The sequence below is a fragment of the Hyla sarda genome, chromosome 3 (genome assembly GCF_029499605.1).
Source record: "Hyla sarda isolate aHylSar1 chromosome 3, aHylSar1.hap1, whole genome shotgun sequence".
Lineage (NCBI taxonomy): Eukaryota > Metazoa > Chordata > Amphibia > Anura > Hylidae > Hyla > Hyla sarda.
The window spans coordinates 154126724-154151488 of record NC_079191.1 but is presented as its reverse complement, the minus strand read 5'-3'; the positions used below and the strand labels follow the sequence as shown (position 1 = coordinate 154151488).

General features: G+C 40.1%; 1 long non-coding RNA gene across 2 annotated transcripts in view; it reads right to left on the bottom strand.

Annotated features, from left to right (window-relative positions):
* Positions 1-24765, bottom strand: part of LOC130361792 (uncharacterized) — a 111497-nt gene that overhangs the window by 42674 nt on the left and 44058 nt on the right. For both annotated transcript variants that reach the window (XR_008891154.1, XR_008891155.1), the window contains one exon: positions 5268-5447. This is a non-coding gene — a long non-coding RNA (uncharacterized LOC130361792). The remainder of the gene's footprint in view (positions 1-5267; positions 5448-24765) is intronic.

Genomic DNA, 24765 nt, shown 5'->3' with positions numbered 1-24765 from the left:
TAGGGGGAAGAAAAAAGGAAAAAGCCTTATGCCGTCATGTATTCGTAATATTTTCTGTTGTAGGCAGATTAATTCAGCAATACATGTACCCTTAATGTTCGTACTTATTTGTGTGTAACTATAGGATGGTCGTAGGCACAAAACAGAATTAGAATTGATAACAGAGGGTCTGGGTGTGTGGATTAGGCTGTTAATGGTAAGAAGTCTCCTTGGAGAAGCTGTTCTTTACCTGCACTTCCATGGCCTGTCCTAATGACAACGGCTGTGGATGTACATGTGTGAGATGAAATTAGCAGTCATTACCAGTCCTTTAACTATGTGGCGCTTTTGATCAGCACTAAATTAGCTTTGCAGCCCTAACAAAGGCTCGGTATCAGGCAGTGGGCTGTAAATACTGCAGCATGACCTGCCCTCAACACCTTCTCCCTGCCAATCACATCTGCATCATACAACCCAGGATTAACCTTTCTCTACAGGAAAACCATATATAAGACTAGAATGTCCGTCTCCAAAATCTTATGTAACCCGTAAACATCTTGCTTTATGTTCTCTCCTACTCATTATAGCAGCCTACTTCCATCGCATATGCAAAAACAAGGGGGTTAATCCTCAATTCTGAGAAGTGGGCAAAAATAAAGACCACTACAGTTGTCAGGCTTTTTGGTTCATTCAAGTACAGCTGACCCTAATCCTAGTTCACAGAATAAATATATTCATCTGGCCCAGAATTCACAGCAAGAACTCTACAGGGTTTTCAGAAAATACAAGACATGTAATTCCTCATGGAGTCAGAGGAGGTGCCAAAGAGCAACTTATTAGGTTCCAAGCATTCAGTCCCACACATGAATACAGTGGTCCCTCAAGTTACAATATTCATTGGTTCCAGGACGACCATTGTATGTTGAGACCATAACTCTATGGAAACCTGGTAATTGGTTCTGAAGCCACCAAAATGTCATCCAAAAATAGGAAAAAGTGAGGATTAAAGAAAAATAAGTAGATAACTAATACAGATAAAGCAAATCCTTACATATAAAAGTAAGAAAGATCTGCTGGGAGCTGTAAATCACTGTCTATGTCAGTGTTTCCCAAGCAGAGAGCCTCCAGCTGTTGCAAAACTACAACTCCCAGCATGCCCGGACAGCCGTTGGCTGTCCGGGCATGCTGGGAGTTGTAGTTTTGCAACAGCTGGAGGCACCTGGGTTGGGAAACAATGGTTTATGTAGAGGAAAGAAGCTTCTTCAGGGTCCTATACAGAACACACAGTGTTCCAAATGGAGCCGCCCTTACTTGGTGTCCAAAGGATCAGCTAACCCTGGCACAGGTAAGGAGTAGTACAGAACTTGTAGTTCCTCCCTGTACTGTAGGGGGCGCCACCAGACAGCCATTCAGTGCATGCACTTCAATAATACAGGTAATTTACCAGTAAAATGCCCATTCTGATTGGTCAGTTCCTCCAGTTGGGACATGTTGCACAGATTTGGACTGTCTGTAGCATTGTATGTTGAGTCTGGTTTCAAGTTACAATGGTCCAGAAAAAAACATTGTATGTTGAAACTATTGAATGTTGAGGCCATTGTAAGTTGAGGGATCACTGTATATAGAAGAGCTGAGCGGGTTTGTAAGATGGAGCAAAGTTGAGTTTGTAATTTTCCATTGAGTGATTTTGTATCAAAATGTAACCTAAATAGAAATACACAGGGACATTTCTGACACATGATGTACTTTCCAGCAGTTTATATATGTTGATATAAATATGAACATACCTATCTCTTAGTCTTATCCAACAGTAAAAAAATAGTAAATACTCTATAAGCCTAGAGCTGTTCTAGAAACTTTCCTTCAATTAGAAATACAACAAATGTATTAAATATATCCAGTGTATTCCAAAAGTATTTAGGCTCTTTTAGTTTTCCACTTTTCGTTAGGTTGAGACCTTGTGCTAGAATAAAAAATAGATATATAAAAATTTACCTCCAATGGTCTGCACTCAACACCTTTTTTTTCTGAATTGTGGAAACAGAATTTATTTACGTTTGTAAATAAATACATTTTTGTAAATAAATTTATTAAAAAGGAAAAACAAAAATTTTGCACGGACATAAGTATTGAGACCCTTTACTATGACACTGGAAATGTAACTCTTTTCTCTTGATCATCTTTAAAAGGGGTTATTAAATAAAACTAAGCTGCAATACCACATACAACCTAAGGACAGGTATGACGTTGATTTTGAAAGAAATTAGCTTGTTATTCTATTCCTGAAAGGGGTACTCCGGCCCTAAGGCATCTTATCCTTTATCCAAAGGACCAAAGGATAGGGGATAAGATGCCTGATCACGGGGGTCCCGCCGCTGGGGACCCCTGCAATCTTTCATGCAGCACCTCGCCACCATCAGCCATCATTCATCTGATGAAACCCGATCACGGGGCCGGAGTATTGTGACGTCATGGCTCCGCCCCAGTGTGCTGTCATGTTCCGCCCCCTCAATGCAAGCCTATGGGAGGGGGCATGGGGGCTTTCGTTCCCCCTCCCATAGGCTTGCATTGAGGGGCGGAGCGTGAGGTCACATGGGGCGGAGCCGTGATGTCATTATACTCCGGCCCCGTGATCGTGATTCATCAGACCCGGAGCGAGGTTGATGGTAACGGGAATGCTGCATGAAAGATTGCAGGGGTCCCCAGCAGCGGGACCCCCGTGATCGGGGATAAGATGTCTTAGGGCCGGAGTACCCCTTTCAGGAATAGAATAACAAGCTAATTTCTTTCAAAATCAATACCACACCTGTCCTCAGGTTGTGTGGGGTATTTCAGCTTAGTTCTATTGCAGTGAACAGAGCCAAGCTGTAATACCATACACAACCTCATGACAAGTGTGGTGTTTTTTTTTTTTTTTAATTAAGAAATCGGCTTAAAGACAGGATTGTGTTTGAGGCACAGATTTGGAGAAATGTACACAACATTACAGTCTCAATTCTAATTAAGGCCCAAATCTAAGCATTATATCTAGAGGAAACAAGACACGTCTCATCACCTGCCCAATACCATCCATACAGCATGGTGGTGATAGCATCATGCTGTGGGGGTGTTTTTCAGCAGCTGGGACAGGGAGACTGGTCAGGGTTGAGGGAAAGCTGAATAGAGCAAAGTACAAACATATTCTTAATAAACACCTGATCCAGAGAGCTCTAGACCTTCGACTGGGTCGAAGGTCCAATAAGACAGTTACCATAAGCAACAATAAGGCAACACAGGAGGGGCTTAGCGACAACTCTGTGAATGTCATTGAGGGGCACAGCCCGTGCCCTTACTTCAACCCAATTAAACATCTCTGGAAAGACCTGAAAATGGCTTCTACTGATGGTCTCCAGCCAACCTGATAGAGCATAAGAGGATCTGCAGAGAAGAATGGCAGAAAATCTCCAAATCTATGCGTGCCAACCTTGTGGCATCATCCCCAAGAAGACTGGAGGCTGTAATTACTGCAAAGGGTCCTTTAATTACTAAGTAAAGGGTCTGAATACCTTTGTCCGTTCCAAATTTTTGTTTTTCATTTGTAATAAATTTGCAAACATTTAAAAAAATATATATATATTTTTAATTCTCATTATGGGGCATTGAATGTGGTACGACAAGGGGATTTTTTTTTATAGGATAAGGCCACAACAAATCAAAATGTTAAAAAAAGTGAAAGGGTATGAAGAATTGTTGTTTAAATTCTAAATCTATCAAAGCTTTAGGCCATTGGTATTCATTTTTTATGACACTTTTGACTCCTGTATGACAATATACGACCCCTGTTGTATTATCAGTAACCTACGGGTGTCCATTAAACTGCAGCCCCCAATATACAAATACATCTGCACATAGAGTTCCCCTCTTGCTTTATAAGCATATAGAAGGATATAGAAGACAAAATCACTAGCCTAAAACCCTCTACATAGCTTTAAATAATGTTATGCTGCTATCTTATAGAAAAATTAATATTTGGTGTTGTGGGACATGTGGGTTAAATCTGCAGCATATAAAGTAATTCAAATCTATAAATTGAACTAAGCCTTGTGAAATAATAAGTTATAGTTATTTATACCAGTAGTAGTAATAATAATGATGATGATAATAATAATAATATAATGATAATAATGAGTTTTATTATTTTATTTATTAGTATTAAGCATTGGGAATAAGATAAGCTCCTATTGCACTGGTATCACTGGTTTCTGGTCATTGAAAGACCATGTTGTTTTGGCTTTAGATCATCCACAGGTGATTATCCAATACTCTATCCCAGTGTTTCCCAAGCAGGGTGCCTCCAGCTGTTGCAAAACTACAACTCCCAGCACGCCTGGACAGCCGTAGGGCAGGGTTTCCCAAGCAGGGTGCCTCAAGCAGTTGCCAACTCCCAGCACGCCGTTGGCTGTCCGGGCATGCTAGGAGTTGTTGTTTTGCAACAGCTGGAGGCACCCTGCTTGGGAAACACTGCCCTATGGCTATCCGGGCGTGCTGGGAGTTGTAGTTTTGCAACAGCTGGAGGCACCCTGCTTGGGTAACACTGCCCTACGGCTGTCCGGGCGTGCTGGGAGCTGTAGTTTTGCAACAGCTGGAGGCCCCCTGCTTGGGAAACACTGACCTATGGCTGTCGGGGCGTGCTGGGAGTTGATGTTTTGCAACAGCTGGAGGCACCCTGCTTGGGAAACACTGACCTATGGCTGTCGGGGCGTGCTGGGAGTTGATGTTTTGCAACAGCTGGAGGCACCCTGATTGGGAAACACTGCCCTATGGCTATCCGGGCGTGCTGGGAGTTGACGTTTTGCAACAGCTGGAGGCACCCTGCTTGGGAAACACTGCCCTACGGCTGTCCGGGCGTGCTGGGAGTTGACGTTTTGCAACAGCTGGAGGCACCCTGCTTGGGAAACACTGCTCTATCCCGTAGTCGGGGTCAAGGGTAAAGTCTGGTCAACACCACCAACAAAGGACCCAGTGTTTCTCAGAACTACAGGTCCAAGCAGGTGTTTGGCACACAGGTGTATCAGGCAGCTGGGCACGTTCATCCCCTGCTTTGCCCTGAGCACAGGTGTGCACCGTCCCAGCACCGAACAGGTTAACAGGCAGGCAGAGACCTTGAACCAGAGCTTAGGCTGCTTGAACCCACTAGAGCCCCGGCGACACGGATGATTGGCACATGGGCGGGATGCTGATCACTCTTAGATCCAAAATAAAATAGCTACAGGGGGAGGGGGTGTCAAAGTTTGCTTGCAATTACTTACGTGGCAGCAACTCGGGGTGTTGTCTTCCCAGCAGTTTGATTGGCAGCAATAAAGGGGAGTCCGTGCAGTGCAGAAACCCTAAACGTTTGGAAGCCCCAGCCCTGCAGCCAGTCAGTCAGCTGCCGCATCCCTCCATCCTTCCGTCCATGCAGCCGGCTGCAGCTCCGCACTCTCCAGCTCCTGGAACAAGAAGCAGCGTTTATGGCTGTTTTTTTAGAAGAATGAACCGACAACAACACAGACACAAAACTGTCGTTCTCGTAAGAGTACTGCACATGCCCCCACCCTGCACCAAAGAGGCAGCTTTATACTTTACACTGGGTATTCACAGATAATTTGATGGCATTGTTTCTGCTACAGATGGTTCTCTTAATACAATAACAGTGCTCTTTGTGCATACTACCCACAATCACAATCTAAAGCGCTCCCCTCAATGACCATTTTGTTCTCTCTTGTATAGGGCCAACAAAAGCAGCCGTGAGGTAATGGCTTCTGTTTATTGGAGCCATAGAATAGGCATTTCACAAAGATGATTTTTTTTTTCCGCCAGAGAGAGACATTGGGAGCTTGAGCTGATCTCTTCATATTTGAATATAACCATTCTCTAAGTTTCCTCATCCTGCTGCTGCTCTATCCCCCAGGATGGGTTTATCTTCCCTAAGCTTTGTGCAGACGTCTTATATTATTAGTTACATAGAAATATAAGAGTCATATATTAAGGAGACAGTTCAGTCTGCCCCCAGAATCACACAAAGCCAGTGGGGAATATAGCAAGAGAAACCGCTCAAAACACTATTTTTAATTATCTATCTATCTATCTATCTATCTTATTATCCATCTATCTATCTATCTATCTATCTATCTTCTTATCTATCTATCTTCAATTAATTCATCTATATATAAATATAGTCTTCCAATTTTCAATTTACATATACATTATGCAGAATATACTGTACAATTATATTTTTACAGCCAAAAAATGATTTTAACGAATTGCATAACTATCTATCTTATCTATCTATCTATCTTATCTATCTTTCTATCTATCTATCTATCTCTCTCTTATCTATCCATCCATCCATCCATCTATATCATATCTATCTATTTATTTATTTATCTATCTATCTATCTATCTATCTATCCATCTATCCATCTATCTATCTATCTATCTATCTATCTATCTATCTATCTATCTATCTATCTCAATGTATGCATATGCATGCTCTATCTCACATGGACTTTTGTTTCTAGTTTACATATTAAGTCAATAATTTTTATTAATCTACCTAGACATAAATATATATATATATATATATATATATATATATATATATATATATATTCTCACTATAAGCTATCTATCTATCTCTTTTTATTAGCTATCTATAATATATCTATCATCTATCTAATTATGATCTATTTATTATCTATCTATCTATCTATCTATCTATCAATCAAACATATATATCTATCATATATCAATGTATTATCTATCTATTATATTTCTCTATTGCATATATCTATCTATTATATATCTATCTATTTATTTATCTACTTATCAATCCATCTATATTTCTCTTTATTTTCTATCTACCTACATATCAATCTATCTTTCTATCTATTATTTATTTATCTATTCATCTATCTATCTATCTATCTATCTATCATCTATCTATCATCTATCAATTATCAATCTATCAATCTATCTATAATATATCTTTCTATTATCAATCCATCTATCTATTATCTATCTATCTTTCCATTATCTATCTATCTATCTATCTATCTATCAATTATCAATCAATCTATCTCATATCTATCTATCTACCTATAATATATCTTTCTATTATCAATCCATTTATCTATTATCTATCTATCTATTTATCTATCTATCTATCATCTATCTTACTATTATCTATCTATCTTTCTATTATCTATCTATCTATCTATCATCTATCTATCTATCTATCTATCATCTATCTATCTATCATCTATCTATCTATCTATCTATCTATCTATCATCTATCTATATATCTATCTATTTATCTATCTATCATCTATCTTTCTATTATCAATCTATCAATCTATCTATCTATCTATCTATCTATCTATCTATCATCTATCTATCTATCTATCTATCTATCTATCTATCTATCTATCTATCATCTATCTATCTATCTATCTATCATCTATCTATCTATCTATCTATCTATCTATCATCTATCTATCATCTATCTATCTATCTATCTATCATCTATCTATCTATCTATCATCTATCTATCATCTATCTATTATCTATCTATCTATCATCTATCTATCTATCTATCTATCTATCTATCTATCATCTATCTATCTATCTATCTATCCTTGTGCACATGACTTCCTTCTCCCCCCCCCCCCTATCTCTCTTGCAATGTCTAGATGTGAGAGTCTATTCATATTGGAGTAATGAATGTTTCTGGCTGGACTCCTTGTCCCAGTGTACCATATAATTATGATGAAGTGTGTCCTCACAGACCTACAGAATGAGCACTAGGATGAAGGTCCCGGCTATTAGAGAGGTTTTACAGCCCATAGATAATGCAGCCCAGCAGGGGACTGTTAGTTTCTGCCTGTGTTTGTCTACTATTCTATAGGAATTAATGCCACTGCTTGCTTTTCCTCTAGAAGTTTGAGATGATGGTAATCCACCTCTGTGACATGTTACCACAATCTCATCTAGCCATGTATTAATAATCACTGGCCTTATCACTAGGAAGGGTTAAATGGGCAGCAGTGCTCCTTATCTGTGTATAATGTATGGTTGTTATTGTAACTAACAAACATGTCTCTAACAATCCCTATGCTGAGCATACAGGTGTATCTAGAAAAGATCAGGGGTAAATAACAGGGGTGGTAGGATTATTGATAAGGTGTCATCTGGAGGCATTAATGACCACCCAGGCGTTGGATGTCGTCATTTACACTATTGTTTCCTGCTAGATACATGATATAGCAGAAAACGGTACCTAAAAACGGATTGCTTATAACAACAAAGAGGAAGGGAACAAATCACAGGATTATTATGTATTCATTTATTTATGCAATTGTTAATGTAGTAAGAACATTCACAATCTCATCACTTTCTTATTTATAGAGAAATATACATATGGGGTATTTATATACAAACTGCAATTTTGTGAAATCACAACATTTTTTAAAAATTAACAAATTTTGCACTCCCTCTATCTCTCTGTAGATGATCATCTAAATGTTTCTATCAATAATATCTACCTATCTATCTATCTATCACAAAAAAAGTAATCCAACAGCACTCCATTATAGTGAAAAACTCAAGTTTGTTTATTCACCTGTGTCACAGCGACGTTTCGGCTACCCATTGCACCCATTCTGGCTGCAAGTGGGTAGCTGAAACGTTGCTGTGACACAGGTGAATAAACAAACTTGAGTTTTTCACTATATCGGAGTGCTGTTGGATTACTTTTTGTGTTAGAAGTTCCCTTGGATCCATGACCTGGACCCTTTGCCTGGGTGCACCTGACATTATTTAGCATCTTGTGGTTGTGTAGCTTCTCCTCTTCTTTCGCTGTATCTATCTATATTATCTATCTATTATATCTATTATCTATCTATCTATTATCTATCTATCTATTATCTATCTATCATATCTATCTATGACTAAGACTCGGTAACGCGAGCCGAAACGCATCACACCTCTCTGTGTACCTGCATGTTCTCCCTGGCTTTTCAATATAGTACCTGTTCCCAGAGTCAAGCGCTGGACAATCCTTCCTTTTCGATTGTTGCGGCGGAGTCCACGCCTGCTCTGCACGCCTACTACGAGGGTGAACTGATACGAACTGTGTTCTATCTATCTATCTATCTTCTATCTATCTATCTATCTCATATCTATCTATCCATCTATCTCATATCTATCTATCTATCTATCTATCTAAAATAGAAGTAATTCCAGCATCACACCATGGATCATGAAAAAAGATGTGGTTTATTCACCCAGTGTCTTGCAACGTTTCGTTTGCCCAATTGCAGCCTTTCTCAAGCATGGTTGTGCTGCTTCATCCCTTGTAAACTTGTATCTATCTATCCATCTATCTATCTCATATCTATCTATCTGTCTATCTATTTATCTATCTATCTCCTATCTATCTTTTATCTATCTATCTGTCTATCTATTTATCTATCCCTCATATCTATCTATCTATCTCCTATCTATCTATCTATCTATCTATCTATCTATCTAATAGTGATCAATCTATTTAATACCTATTTGACTTTCTTTCTTTCTTTCTTTCCCTATCCATCTCTCACATATCTATCTATCTATTTAATACAAAACGTATCTATTTAATATCTTTAATATCTATCTATTTAATACAAAACGTATCTATTTAATAGTGATGTATTTAATGTCGATTTTACTATATATAATTTATTTCTTTCTTTTCTCTTTCTTTATTCTTTCTTCCTTCATTCCTTCCTTTCTTTACCTTCATCTCTCCCACATTTAACTATCTATCTTTCTCATATCTATTTATCTATCTTTCTCATATCTATCTATCTATCTATCTATCTATCTATCTAATATTTCATGTAAATGGTACTGACACTCTACAATCCAATCTTATGGCTGCTGAATGAATGTTCTTCTTGGGGAGAGGCTATTGTTAAGCAGCAGATGCTGAGCAGCACTGGTGGTTCCTGTTGAGGAGACAGGTATGGTGTACTCAGGTAAACACACAGGGAGCTGCTGGCATATGCCTCATATTTGTGCTCATTACTCCGCATGATTGGTTATGAATGAGGAGCGATGGATGCAGATGTTCTGCACATTAACCCATCATGTGCCAGTCACACTATATTAGCCATGGATGTACTAGCATGTAAAGAAAAATTGCATTCTTCTTCACACCGCCTTCACCTTTTATTTAAAGAATAGCCCATTGCTAAGGGATCTGCACCTCCAGTAGCTATTATGCATTAACAATGCAGTAGTCCTCGTCTATAAATAGCGCTGTAATTAGAACTAGAATAAGGCTATTTGTGGTAGATCTGGAATTGGAACGTTTGGTTGTTCTGTGTAATGTTCATCTGTACAATATCTATTATCCCAATCTTATAAAATATGCTGTAGTCTGTAGTGTGGGAAAAGCTAAAATTGTACATATATATATATATATATATATATATATACTAGTAGAATAGATTTTTATCATATTCTTACAGATTATTTCACCTATTACTACTTCTGGGACTGATATGTTATTATAAACAATATAATAATAATATTCATAAATATCAATTGCTATGTATTTAATGCTGCTTGCCTAATTATTAGTTAACCAAAAAAATATATAACATTCACATACATGTAAAGAAAAATACAGCGGGAAGTTTCTTATCATCATATTCCAAGTTGAATTTATTTGTATTACAAGATTCACAAAATCTCTGCGGGAGGATCGGCATCAACTATGTCATAACCTTGACTAAAAAGAAAAAAAAATCCATCTAAACATTTTAAAAAGCCAGCCAATCCCAGAAATCTCTCATTCTTTCCAGGTATATGTGAGTGATATTAGCATTCGGCGCCTTGTATCCAGGAAATAGCGCAGTTAATTATCAGCATCTCTAGAGCTTTTAAAAATTTGCATCTGAAAATCCCCTCCGTATTGTCCCAAAAATCCGGCAAATCCCGAGGTTTCTTTAATAATCTTGTTCATTTTGGAGACTTAACCCAAAATTAGCTTTAAACCAGGAACATGTGCTTCATACGGTACAAAAAAATAAAATAAAATAAAATAAATGTCCTATTAATGAACAAAATACAAAATGAAATCATTTTATTACTCTCCAAAGAAAGATAGCTATGACAAAATCTTTTAGAAGAAAAATGTTACCTATTGTGTCAGTGATCAGAAACCTGTCACATTGTTGTCAGAATTCTCTTGTTTGGTAAATCATTTGTTTCCCAACATTCCAGGTTTTGCTGCAGCCACAATAAAATTCTGGCATTTTACATTTCAGAACAGGGTAATGGGAAAGAGAATCCCATCTAGTGCCGTATCCAGTGCCAATTCCCACTCCGGGAAAATGATGTCGGACGACGCAGGTTACATAGAATGCAACATATTGTCATTTTAATAGATTCATCTGCATCTTGTTTTAATTTACACATGTATGAAAACGAGGTTTAATAGATTCCCCCCCCCCCCCCCTGTAAAATGGCCGGCGATGTAGACAGCTCTTCTCGCCATCGCCCATGCCAGTGGTTTGTTTACCAGCTTATTTGAATTAAAATAAACCCAGCTTCTGCTGACTGCACATCATTATCTCTCAGACCATAATCCGGCAGCAAATCCCATATCTTCCAGAACTGGCTCCTTTGTTTGGGATTACCGAAAGTTTATCCTATAACAAAGAGGAATAAGGCTTTCCCTCTCATCCTCATAATTAAGTGTGGGGAGTCATTTAGAATCAAGCACAGGAAAATGTACAATTTAGCCGCACTATATTTCTATACAGACTGGGAGGCAGGGTAGGCCGGGACTAATTGTTAACCTAACATTTCAATGACTAAATCACTTTGGAGACCAGCTTTTAATGTTAAGAGCAACTCTTAACAAGGGTTTAATTTGCTACAAATAACAATAGTTCTCTATTACTAATCTACAGATAGGGTTAATCTTCTTATTTTGATATTGTGGCGTGCCGGTTTTATTTAATCTGCCGTCCATAAGAAGGATCATTCCCATATATCCATGTGAAAATATTTCACAAAAACATATTTCTTCATGGCTGACTGTCTAATTCAAGGTTTCCCAACCAGGGTGCCTCCAGCTGTTGCAAAACCACAACTACCAGCATGCCCAGACAGCCTTTGGCATATTTCTTCATGGCTGACTGTCTAAATCAGTGTTTCCCAACCAGGGTGCCTCCAGCTGTTGCAAAACTACAACTACCAGCATGCCCAGACAGCCTTTCGCATATTTCTTCATGGCTGACTGTCTAATTCAATGTTTCCCAACTAGGGTGCCTCCAGCTGTTGCAAAACTACAACTACCAGCATGCCCAGACAGCCTTCGGCATATTTATTCATGGCTGACTGTTTAAATCAGTGTTTCCCAACCAGGGTGCCTCCAGCTGTTGCAAAACTACAACTACCAGCATGCCCAGACAGCCTTTGGCATATTTCTTCATGGCTGACTGTCTAATTCAATGTTTCCCAACTAGGGTGCCTCCAGCTGTTGCAAAACTACAACTACCAGCATGCCCGGACAGCCTTCGGCATATTTATTCATGGCTGACTGTCTAATTCAATGTTTCCCAACTAGGGTGCCTCCAGCTGTTGCAAAACTACAACTACCAGCATGCCCAGACAGCCTTCGGCATATTTCTTCATGGCTGACTGTCTAATTCAATGTTTCCCAACCAGGGTGCCTCCAGCTGTTGCAAAACTACAACTACCAGCATGCCCAGACAGCCTTCGGCATATTTCTTCATGGCTGACTGTCTAATTCAATGTTTCCCAACCAGGGTGCCTCCAGCTGTTGCAAAACTACAACTACCAGCATGCCCAGACAGCCTTCGGCATATTTCTTCATGGCTGACTGTCTAAATCAGTGTTTCCCAACCAGGGTGCCTCCCGCTGTTGCAAAACTACAACTACCAGCATGCCCAGACAGCCTTCGGCTGTCCGGGCATGCTGGAAGTTATAGTTTTGCAACAGCTGGAGGCACTCTGGATGGGAAACACTGGTCTAATTAAAAAGCGAAAATCCTAAAAGATGCCATGCCCCAAAATAAATGAAAAAAAATCACCTGTTATTACAGTCTCAAGGTGGTCTTTGTCTGTTAAATAGTTATAATCCAGCCATTTCTACATGTGACAGTATTACCTAGGATTGCCATCTATTGAGTGGCATAGGCCATATTCGAATTTGCAATATTTTGCGAATACATGGACGAATATTTGTCATATATTCTCAAAATTGGCATATGCACAGCCTTTTTTTTTTACTATGCGCCATAAAATTCGTATGCGCATTCACCATAAATTTCACATGTGCATGCACAATATCGCGTGATAAAAGAGGAGGGAGGGATCAATACACGTGGAAATTTGCATATGCAAATATTTGCATATGCAAATATTTGCATATGCGAATATTCGCATATGCAAATTTCCGGTCACCCGCCGGTCTGACACAGTAATTAGTATTGGAGCCTTGTTTACACCACAAGCTGGAATCAGGGAGGGGGATGATCACTGTGATGTGTACTGTGAAAAAAAATTTTGAATATTTGTAATTGCGAATATTTTGCGCTATATTCGCAATATTCACGGATTTGCGAATATGCGATATTCGCGATAAATATTCGCATTGCGGATATTTGCGCCCGACACTATTGCCATCCTGTCCAAAAGGGCAGAAAAGTAATTTACCAGTGCAGGAACATGGATGTATACCAACCAAGGAAATGAACCCCTGTCTAATCTGAGATGGCATTGCAGTAGCACACATAGGAAATAGGGAGCCTCATCATAAAAAAATAGGCCCCCCAATACAGCCCCATCCTAATCACCTGCAACGAGATCCTTAGGCTCCCATCCTACTGTCACTTTTCCACTTGTTTGTTTGCTAACATTTCAACACATATGGTTATCATATCCCAGTGAGATATGAATTGGGGATAGGGTTGCCACTTTTCTTGCAAAAAAAATACCCGCCATGCTAATTTGCATAATTCATTTATGCATGACGTCACAGGATACACGTATGATGGTACATTTTGTCCTATTTTGACCCCTATAACTTTTTTTATTTCTCCTTATACAGGCATGTATGAGAGCTCATTTCTTGAGTCCCGATCTGTAGTTTCTAACGGTTCCATTTTTGTTTCGATGTGACTTTTTGATCACTTTTTTTAAAATTAAATTTGGGAGTTGCAGTTAGTTACTAACTACAACTCCCAGCATGCCCTGATACAGCCTGTGGCTCAGCAGCTGCCCCATACAAGAACTACAACTCCCAGCATGTTGGACTATACAGTAGTATATAGTATAGGTCAGTGTTTCCCAACCAGGGGAGCCTCCATTTGTTGCAAAACTACAACTCCCAGCATTCCCGGACAGCTGTTGGCTGGGAAACACTGGTTGGGTTATAGTGCAACATTCTGGTAGTTGGAGGATTGGTTGGATAAATAATGGGAATTGCATTGCCAGTATTCTTAATCTAAAAATACCAGCAGGGTGGCCAAAATACGGTCTGTGCTGGTAAAATACCGGCCAGGTGGCACCCCTAATTGGGGATGACTCTAAACTGTATTGAGCCCCTGTTGGGTATGGTGTGACCTATGTAAATCTTCTTGGTAGTCACCAGCATTTACAGAGGTAGAGGAAAATGCTCTCCAAGCTTTAGAGGAGCAGCAGTAAAGGGGTTAAACTGTATGGACACAAGAAGGCTATAACAGTACATAGCACCTACATAATAGTATGTAATGTCCTATTTACTCCCATGTTGTAGAATTTCACACGTAGCTCCCAGTCTTCGCACAATGAATGTTTGTAGAGCGCTGTCATTGATCTCTGCTCCTTCTAAAGTTTTCTGGTAGCAGCAGAGCCCGGGGCCCAGTGAAAGTCATGTCTGCAGATCGGAAGAGTTGTGTGAACATCTGTTCCCCTCCTGTTACACAGCAATGGGAATGTCATACAGTACACAGCTGTAAGCGGAGCTGTGCTTCTTTTTGACAACATCTGTCACCATAATACAGTAGTGTTGTCTAAAGATTTGTCTTTGCTTACAAGTAAGTCTTAAGATTTATAGGGACATATTTTATAGAGCCTTCAACAAGCTGGGTGGGGAATAATTGTAGGTCTGCGGCTGTGGGGTTGAATCTAACCGAGACTGCATGTGCATATGGTTTCCTCCGGGTACTTCTGCTGTCTCTTACACTGGGAAATATTTGTGCAATTGAGTATGACAGAAAGTGTCTCCAGTGTCTTGGAATCTATGGGCTATTTAGATTTGCACCCAAACCCATGCCTTAATTTATTCCTTACTAGCGGAGTACCCGGCGTTGCCCGGTTTTTCCTTCCTAATCCTTGTTGGGGAAGAAAATCAACAAAGGAGGAAGCTTTTGACTTCATATCCTGTCCTCATATCTCAACCTCAAATCCCATCCTCATATCCTGACCTCATATCCAGTCCTCATATCTCAACCTCATATCCTGACCTCCTATCCCGTCCTCATATTTTGACCTCATGTCCCGTCCTCCTATCCCATCCTCATATCCCGACCTCCTATCTCGACCTCATATCCTGACCTCATATCCCGACGTCATATTCCAACCTCATATCTCGACCTCCTATCCCAACCTTCTATCCTGACCTCTTATCCTGACCTCCTATCCCGTCCTCATATGCCGACCTCCTATCCCATCCTCCTATCTCGTCCTCATGTCCTGTCCTTATATCCGAGCCTCCTATCCCGACCTCATATCTTGACCTCCTATCCCGTCCTCATATTTCATCCTCATATCTCAACCTCATATCCTATCCTCATATGCCAACCTCCTATCTCGACCTCATTTCCCGTCCTCACATCTCGACCTCCTATCCCATCCTCATATCCCGACCTCATATCCCATCCTCCTATCCCATCCTCATATCCCGACCTCATATCCCATCCTCTTATCCCGTCCTCACATCCCGACCTCCTATCCCGTCCTCCTATTCCGACCTCCTATTCCGTCCTCATGTACCGTTCTTATATACCATCCTCATATCCCATCCTCCTATCTCAACCTTATTTCCCGTCCTCCTATGTCGACCTCCTATCCCGTCCTCATATCCCGACCTCATATGCCGTCCTCATATCCCAACCTCCTATCCCGACCTCATATCTCGACCTCCTATCCCGACCTCCTATTCCGTCCTCCTATTCTGTCCTCATATCTCAACCTCATATCCCATCCTCATATCCCGTCCTCATATCCCGACCTCCTATCTCGACCTCATTTCCCGTCCTCCTATCTCGACCTCCTATCCCTTCCTCATATCCCATCCTCATATCCCGCCCTCACATCCCGTCTTCATATTCCAACCTCATATACCATCTTCATATCCCGTCCTCAAATCCCGTCTTCATATCTCGACCTCATATACCGTCCTTATATCTTATCCTCATATCCCGTCCTCATATCCCAACCTCATATTCCAATCTCATATCCCATCCTTATGTCCCATTCTCATATCCTGTCCTCCTGTGAGACTGATTTGTGATGAAGATATTGTAAGATGAAAATAGAAGGGGGCATGGCTTTGTGGGACTGGGCGTGAATTGCAAGCTAGACCGATGCACAAAAAGGGTAGATAATAAAAGGGGTGGGGCATATATTTTAATTTGACATATAAGTAATATGTGTACCAGGTATTATTGAAATATCTCCAGCCATACAGAAGTTATGTGAGAGCATACATTTCCCATAGATTTGCATGGGACTTTAAACAAAAACCCTGACCCTCACAAATGGGGGTAGTTAAGGGTTAAATTAACTATCCTATATTTTAAGTGGACATATAAGTAACATGTGACCAAGTATTATCAAAATATCTCCAGCCGTTTGGAAGTTATGCAGTAACACATATTTCCCATAGACTTGCATGGGACTTTAAACAAAAACCCGACCCTGGCAAATGGTGGTGAGTAGGGGTTAAATCACCTATCATATGTTTGTTGTTGACATATAAGTAACATGTGTGCCAAGTTTAATGTTAATATCTTTAGCCGTTTAGACGTGATGCTGGAACATACATACATACACCCATTGGGGGAGATTTATCATTCAATATAGATGTTATTTTCCATCTATCATTGGCGCTGTGATGGCGCAGTCATGTAGTATTAGCGACATTTGTGCGACTTTTGTAGTAGACGTTTCCTAACTCTTTGAGTAGCAGTACACCGATTTCCGATTTAGACATGCAGTGCACCCTTATTTATCATATGCGACTTTTATAATGTCACGAAAAATTTCGAAAACCACGATTTCCAGGCGCTAAAGTACGCTGATCAAAAGTACACGTACAAAACCTCTCTACCGTACAAAACCTCTCTACTGTACCCAAAAAATGGTCATGCATACATCTTCCTTTCCGGCTCGTTCTTAAAACGGCAACCGGAAAATAATGGAGCTGCAAGGGAAAACACATTAGGCAATTTAAGGGAAATAGCATGTTTAAAAGCTGGGTCAACATATAACCATGCCCACATTAACTATTATAGAGCAATCAAATACTGTTACGTGCCCTAATGTGCCTGATTAAATGACCTCATCCACTATTATTTCTGTTTCGCCTTCTGAGAAATGTTTCTTCTTGCGGCCGCGCTGACATCGGGAGGCCGCGTGACATCGGGAGGCCGCGTGACATCGGGAGGCCGCGTGACATCGGGAGGCCCTCAGATGTTTCACTGGGCTCCACAGTGACTTCAGTGTCGGTAATCCCCTCTGTGATTGCGTCATTTTCTTGAAGCACACTGCAGGTTTGAGAAGTAGAAGGTCGGACCTTTTTTCTGGACGTGCAGGGAGCGGTCATTTCTCACTCACGGCAACAGACTGACTGACTGAACCCGCAAACGTTGTGTGTAAAACCACGCGAGAGTCCGGGAATCTGCTGAAAGGTGTAAACAAGAATGTAAGGCTGGGTTCACACTACGTTTTCTCCCATACGGGAGCGCATACGGCAGGGGGGAGCTAAAACCTCGCGCTCCCGTATGTCACCGTATGCGCTCCCGTATGTCATTCATTTCAATGAGCCGGCCGGAGTGAAACGTTCGGTCCGGTCGGCTCATTTTTGCGCCGTATGCGCTTTTACAACCGGACCTAAAACTGTGGTCAACCACGGTTTTAGGTCCGGTTGTAAAAGCGCATACGGCGCAAAAATGAGCCGACCGAACGTTTCACTCCGGCCGGCTCATTGAAATGAATGACATACGGGAGCGCATACGAAGGCATACGGGAGCTCGAGGTTTTAGCACCCCCCTGCCGTATGCGCTCCCGTATGGGAGAAAACGTAGTGTGAACCCACCCTAAGCTAGAGCTTTTCCTGCCCATGCAAATGGGCGGGGAATTAATCATCTACAGTACACACTTATGATAAATTACACGCTGCAATGGAAAAAGTTTGACAGAAAAAATGCCGGTAAAAAAAGAGTAGGGTACACTTTGAATGATAAATCTCCCTCATTGAGTTGTCTATATATAGATAAAGTAGGGGAATGGGATCAAAGAATATGGCAACATTGTTCTGTTTGTTTTGAGTGGACAGTGCTGCGGAATCTTTCTATGCTATATAAAATAAAGAATAATAATTATTACTATTATTATTATTAGGCGGCTTTCACACTATAGAATGCTCCATTTTAAAGATCCGTTATAATGATGCTTTAACAAAACCATTAAAAACGGATGTTAAACGGCTGTTACAAAATCTCATTATAGTCTATAGGATTTTTACATTACCCATTTTAACCCGTCATAGCCCGTTATTAATAATTGACGTTATTTTGTGATGGGAGAAATTCACCCGTTACCTTTCCCGTCACAAAAAAACGTCCATTATTAATAACGGGCTATGATGGGTTAAAACGGGTAATGTAAAAATCCCATAGACTATAATGAGATTTTGTAACGGCTATTTATCGTCCGTTTTTAATGGTTTTGTTAACAGGTCATTATAACGGATCTGTAATACAGAGCATTCTTTAGTGTGAAAGCGGCCTTATTGTTCTTACTGTTCCTTTTCATTCTAGACATTTTTAAGGATTGTTCACATATATGAAAAGAGAATCCATTCACTCTGCCTTTGCAAAAAGCCAGCTAAAGGGTAAGACATTAAAGGGGTACACTGCCTCTAGACATCTTATCCCCAATCCAAAGGATAGGGGAAAAGATATCTCATCGCGGGATGCATCGGGCATTTGTCACACCCTTCGTCCCACTAGTGTTGAGCGGCATAGGCCATATTCGAATTCGCGAATATTCGCGAATATATGGACGAATATTCGTCATATATTCGCGAATATTCGCATATTCGTTATATTCTCGTTTTATTTTCGCGTATACAAATTTTCGCACGCCAGTCTCACACAGTAGTATTACAGCCTTCTTTACACCACACAAGCTGGAGGCAGAGAGGGGTGATCACTGTGATGTGTACTGTGAAGAAAAAAAACAAAAAAAAAAAACGAATATTCGTAATTACGAATATATAGCGCTATATTCGCGAAATTCGGGAATTCGCGAATATGCGATATTCGCGAATAATATTCGAATTGCGAATATTCGCGAGCAACACTACGTCCCACCAGTCATCCGGCATGGGCGTTCGTCACACCAGTCACCCGGCATGGAGCGAAGTTTGCTCTGTGCACCAGATGTCTGGGGTGCCACAACCGAGATCGCGGGGGTCCCCAGCAGCAGGACCCCCACGATTAGACATATTCTGCCCTATCCTTTGGATAGGGGACAAGATGTCAAGGGGCAGAGTACCCCTTTAAAGTGGGAAATCATGGTGTGAGGTTGCGCAAAAATTTGTGACAAGTTTAAAAGCTGTATTTGATAAATCCCTGACCATTGAAAATGCTAACCATGTCACACTACATTCAAGTTGTTTTCTTGAAAGCGTTAAAATGCGTAACACAAAAATGTGCAACTTTTTGACCCAGTATTTGTGACTTTTTTTTTAACACCCAAAAAAAAAAAAAAAAAAACTGTGTATAAAATGAATGATAATCCCCCATATCCCCTTAAGGACAATGGGGTTTTTCCACTTTCGTTTTTTCCTTTCAATTTTACACCTACAGACTCCTATGATGGCTTATTATTTGAGCCACCAATTATACTTTGTATTGACATCAATCCTTTCACCACAAAATTTACAGCAAACCCCCAAAAATATATTTGTGGGAAAAAATTGGGAAAAAAAGTCATTTTGTAACCATATATTTATTCTGTAGGTACATATGGTTACAATGATACCCAATATATATATGTTTTTCTTTATTTCGCTACATAAAAAAAAATTATAACTACATGCACCAAAATTAGTATGTTTAAAATTGTCATCTTCTGACCCCTATAACTTTTTAATTTTTCCGTATACGGGGTTGTATGAGGGCTAATTTTTTGCACAGTGATCTGTAGTTTTTATCGGTACCATTTTTGTTTTGAAGGGACCAAAAATACTCAATTTTGGACTTTGGAATTTTTTTTACGTGTACTCTATTGACCTTGCGGTTTAATTAATGTTATATTTTTATAGTTTGGACATTTACACACATACCACATATGTTTATTGTTATTAAGTTTTTATATTTTTTATATGGAATTTGGGAAAAGGGGGTGTTTTAACCTTTTAATAAGGAAAGGGTTAATGTGTTTTTTTTTTTACTTTTATGAAACTTTTTTTTACACTTCATTTTAGGAGGAATCATTAGATTTCTCATACAGATCAATGTGGTTCCATAGAACCACATTGATCTGTGTGATCTGCGCTCCATTGATAAAGCCTGGTCCTGCCAGGCTTTATCAATGCGAGAGCCGGGACCTGCACGGAAGCAGAGGTAGGCCCTCAGGCTACCTCCACAGTGGATCGCCCCCCGCGATAGCGCTGCAGGGGGGGGGGGGGGCAATCCACCCCACTGGACCACCAGGGAGTGTTCAAGGCTTCCTTTAGACGCCGCTGTCAACTTTGACAGCGGCGATCTAAAGGGTTAATAGCCGGCATGTCGGCCATTAATGCCGGCCCTCAGCTACAAGAATCAGCTGGGGCCGGCCGGTATGACACGGCTTGAGTCAGGAGTCCGTGCCATACCCGGTTAACGGCACATGGATGAGTTTAAACGTCCATGGTCGTTACCCAGATATCTAATGACCTTACTGTCCACCAGATAAGAACATTGCAATGGAATCAGTTATGCCATTGGCTTCAACTTACATTTGTTTGCAAAAAATAATAAATCCCAGATCCCTAAATTGATCCCAGATGTATAATGAATATGTCAGAAAGCTTTTGTGAGTAGAAAAGTGTACATCAGTGCAAACCAGGCACAGAAGAGTATATTGATCAAGGGTCTATGGAAAACTGTAACAACACAAAGCTTGCATTAATAAAAATAAAAATGGATTTTGGTTAATAAAGCAAAACTTGCTAAACTATCATGTACTTTGTATAAATAAGAAGAAAACATCATTATATAAATGGGGGATTACCTACACATACATCGAGAATATATAAATATTTGAGCAAATGTTAAACAGGTAGAGAGAATGAAGCCTTGGCAATAAAAATAGTCAACTGGCACATTCCCTAGCCCATCTATGATCAGTGGGCCTAACCCCTAAGGTTTCCCACTGATCCGCAGAATGAAGAGGCTCATTCAGGTAAAGATGTCCTCACAAGTCTGGCTGTGTCTGATTCCTGCTCAGCTCCATGCATTTGAATGGGCTGCGGGCCGGGTCACTTGCACAGATATAGCTTGGCCTAAATAAGCAATGAAGAGGTTACAGAATTCTACTTAATCCTGTAAGCATTTCCAATCACTCCATAGGGTATGGTCAAAGGTGGCAGATGTAGATTTTCTGCATGGAATTTCTGTTAAAACCTGTAAACATTATTATGGGGGGGGGGTGACATCTTGCCTGAGCTATTTTATCAGCATTTAGATATATGCTTTACAGCAAGCCCTATGGACATATACACAATAGAAGCAGATCCTATTCACATGTATGGCAGAGATTTCTAGGCATGCTCTGTGACCTTTGCAGAGATGAATGTGCAGGGGGTGACTGAGCTCGGATCATCGCCAATTGTAAATAGCGTGATGCTCTGTTATCTTTACACTGGGGTCAGCTTTTTATTGTAATCCTGTCTGGGATGATAAAGTAATCTGTACAGAACAGAAAGTCTGAGCTTAATGTTGGGCCTAGAGGTCTAAATGCAAGATTTCCAGAATATTTTATCATGTACATAGTCAAAGCCAAAATTAAGAAAAAGACAGCAAGAATTAATAAAAATAGTTTTTAACACAAAAACTTACTTTAAACCATAGGTCATTTTCTGATGAAAATTCTCTTTATAAGCCAAACCACACACTACACAAAACTGGAAATTGACCTGTACTTGTATTAGATCTGCTGAGGACTTATTACAGAATTTCCCCATTATAGGGGTACTCCGGTGAAAAACATTTTTTTTTTTTAAATCAACTGGTGCCAGAAAGTTACCAAGATTTGTAAATTACTTCTATTTAAAAATCTTAATCTTCCCAGTACTTATCAGCTGCTGTATGCTCCAGAGTAAGAAATTTTCTTTTTGAATTTCCTGTCTGTCTGACCACAGTGCTCTCTGCTGACACCTCTGTCCATGTCAGGAACTGTCCAGAGCAGGAGCAAATCCCCATAGCAAACCTATCCTGCTCTGGACAGTTCCTGACATGGACAGAGGTGTCAGCAGAGAGCGCTGTGGTCAGACAGAAAAGAACAACTCAACCTCAACCTACAGCAGCGGATAAGTACTGGAAGGATTAAGATTTTTAAATAGAAGTTTTTTTTATAAATCTGTTTAACTTTCTGGCACCATGTGATGTAAAAAAAATTGTCTCCCAACGGAGTACCCCTTTTTACTAAATGTTAAAATCTAGCATCAACCCTAAGATGTTGTGGATCAACAGCAACACCAGTGACCACAGCCTAGAAGTACATTGGGTGAGATTTATCAAAACCTGTGAAGAGGAAAAGTTGATAAGTTGCCCAACCGAATTGTCGAACAGGGCCTCTGCAAAATTAAAGTAGCAATCTGATTGGTTGTTATGGGCAACTGGGTAAATTTTCCTCTGCACTGGTGTTGATAGATCTCCCCCATTGACTTTTTAAACTTTAAAAAATGTGCATATTCGCTCCAAAATCCACATCAGCATTTCAGCATGAAGTCTGCGCCAAAAGCCAGACGATTTGGTGCGAATTAACCACCAGGACATTGCTGCAGATTTTCCTTTATGGAAGATTCACAGCATTTCCAAGTAAATTTTATGAAGCAAATTTGGGTGCGGAAAATCTGCAGCGTAGTACAGTAGCAGCAGCAGATCTGCAAGAGAAAACACAACTACAGTTTATAAGTAAAGTGAATTATTGTATTTAAATATTTGTCCAAATCTGCATTAAATGGTGCAGATTTGTTGCTGCAGAGTGAATTGTGTTAAGTTCGGTCATTTTTCTGATGTGGATGATGAACTACATGGAAGGCAAATTTCCTTCTAGAAATGATGGTGAACGACTACAGTGAATCAGAAAAAAAAAACAATCAGTGAGTTTATTGACAGGATTCTTGATCCGGAGCCTTGGGAATAGCCGTAAGCTCCTGCACTATGAGCCAGTTAATCAACTCACTTATTTTTATTGACTGATGTGGCTGAAACTGGTTTATCCCGATCTATTAGATGTTCTAGACCGTAAGGAGATTCACAAAGACCATTGATACAGGAAGAGTAGATTGACAGCACAGGAGGTGTTTTGTCATGCTTAGGATTTTCTATGTCTGGGTTTACACTTCATGATCCGTCTGATTGTTAAGATGACTACAAACAACCGCACAACGAGTGCTTAGATACAGCAGTCACAGTGTGACATTGGGAGAATGAACAAGCCTGATGGCTAGAAAAAGTCTCCTATTATAATCAGATGTCAACACTAGGGGAAGTTATTAGAGATGAGCGAACTTACAGTAAATTCGATTCGTCACGAACTTCTCCGCTCGGCAGTTGATGACTTTTCCTGCATAAATTAATTCAGCTTTCAGGTGCTCCCGTGGGCTGGAAAAGGTGGATACAGTCCTAGGAGACTCTTTCCTAGGAATGTATCCACCTTTTCCAGCCCACCGGAGCACCTGAAGGCTGAACTAATTTATACAGGATAAGTCATCAACTGCCGAGCCGAGAAGTTCGTGACGAATCGAATTTACTGTAAGTTCGCTCATCTCTAGAAGTTATCTATGCATTGATTTGCAAGATGGAAAAAATGGGGCTTAGGCCCCTTTCACTCTACCATTGGTCACCTGTAAAATCTCCCGACATGAACTCCCATCTGAAAGTTCCTAAAACGGGCGTCAAAATATTCCATTCATGTCAATGGGATTTTTTGACCATCCTTCAGCACCAGTTATGTCCCCTTATGACTAACGACCGTTATTTTTGATGGCACAAAAGATGGTGCATGCACAAATTTTTGTCCCATCAAAAATAACGGTGAACTAACGGCCGTTAAAATTTTAACATTGAAGTCTATGGGTGACGGATGTTGACAATTAACATCCATTAGTGCCCGTTATTTTAACATCCGTTATGAGCTGTTATTTGTACTTGACATGCTCAGAACAGCATCACTACCAGGACATAAAATAACGGACTATAACTGTGCATGA